The sequence below is a fragment of the Lynx canadensis genome, chromosome B4 (assembly GCF_007474595.2).
Source record: "Lynx canadensis isolate LIC74 chromosome B4, mLynCan4.pri.v2, whole genome shotgun sequence".
Lineage (NCBI taxonomy): Eukaryota > Metazoa > Chordata > Mammalia > Carnivora > Felidae > Lynx > Lynx canadensis.
Window position 1 is genome coordinate 66,362,148 of NC_044309.1, and position 1,655 is coordinate 66,363,802.

General features: G+C 42.5%; 1 pseudogene; it reads right to left on the minus strand.

The window, feature by feature from the left end:
- Nucleotides 1-293: 293 nt before the first annotated feature.
- LOC116738172 lies at nt 294-757 on the minus strand (annotated as a pseudogene).
- Between the last annotated feature and the right edge of the window lie 898 nt (nt 758-1,655).

A 1,655-nucleotide genomic window follows, 5' to 3' on the forward strand; every position in this document is an offset into this window, starting at 1 on the left:
AAATACCTTAACGCGACATATAAAACCATATGGATATGCTTCTTCAGGTGACCTTTCTAGAATCCCCCTTCCAGATGCCCCTCGCCTTCTGAGGCCCATCTCCCACCTACCTCACACTGTATAATCCTGACAATATATCTGCAGTTCTCTAAACACACCATGGTTTCTAGTTTTCCTCCAGTTAAATATACTGTTCCCTCTTTCAGGAATGCCCTCCTGCCCCTTTACACTCCTACTCATCCATCCAAAAACAGACAGATCCTTTTTTTATGGTGAAAAAGTTTAAATTCAGATTTAGCCAGCTGGACTCAGTTTAGATGATCCCAATTTTGTTGGCAACATCCAAAGCATCATAGTCAGGAGCCAAACATATGCCTTCTTTTCTCCATCGGGCCTGACCAGAGTGTTGACCTTGGCCATGTCAACATCACAGAGCTTCTTCACAGCCTGTTTGATTAGGTGCTTGTTGGCCTTGACATCCACAATGAAGACAAATGTATTGTTGTCTTCTATTTTCTTCATGGCTGACTCGGTAGTCAGGGGGAACTTGATGATGTTACAGTGGTCAAACTTGTTTCTTCTGAGGGCATTCTCTCGAGGATATTTGGGCTGCCTTCGAAGACGCAGTGTCTTGGGCCGTCGGAATGTAGGTAACTTGCATATCTTCTTTTTTTGTGTGATTGTGGATGCCTTTCAGCACCACTTTCTGACCTTCAAAGCAAGGGGTAGGGGCTTCCTTCGTCACCTTCAGTACCATCTTCATGAAAGACAGATCTTGATGGGCCTGCAGATTCACTCCTTCCCCTTCAGATAGATTAACAGAGAGCCGTCTCAGGGGGTCTGGGTTAACATACAAAAAGTCTAGAAAACAAGAGCTGTTAGGCCTCTGAGGCTCCCCTTTCTAACAATATCATTTGCTCACCCCTTGTTACATAGTCGCAGGCATGTCCTCCATTCCTCTGACCCTACAGGGTTGGAACCTCTTTAAACTGGAACATAAGCCATCATGTATGCATCCTAGCACTGGACTAAACTACAGGTCAGTGAGAGAGCAGAAGATTGTGCTTTACCGCACAAACAATTCTCTGCTTGTAAGTTTTCCCGTAGTAACCCCTTTAAAGTACCTGCTTCACACAGTGCTGAAGGTATGCGTCCATGGCCCCGTGGCACAATACCTTCAATTTCCTGCCCAAGGCTTCATTGATTTATAAAGCTTTTCCTGCCTTCCCCCAGGAAGACTCAGATTCTTCGTTTAGATCCTCTTGCCACCGTGTTCATTCTCACTTCCCCCTGACACTTAGAAGATTTATCAACTTACTGCAATTCTTGGTGTGACTTCCTACTTTATTCATTTTTCCAATACCACACCAGGCAAAGGTAGAAGCTCAGTAAACATCCACATGAATTAACTGAATAATATCAACGGAGTCACTTTGATAACTTATAGCAGTTATTCACAAGACAAAGAAATGAGTCTTTCCATCTAACTTAGTACATACTGAAATAAATGACATTAGGTTCCATTTTTCTTCATTTCTTAGTATATTTATTTTTATTCTTTACAAAACAGTCTCATGGAATTGTTTTGAAGATTAATTTCAACAAAATGCCTACAAGGTACCCAGCAAAGAGTGGGTGCTGAAGAAAAGTACACT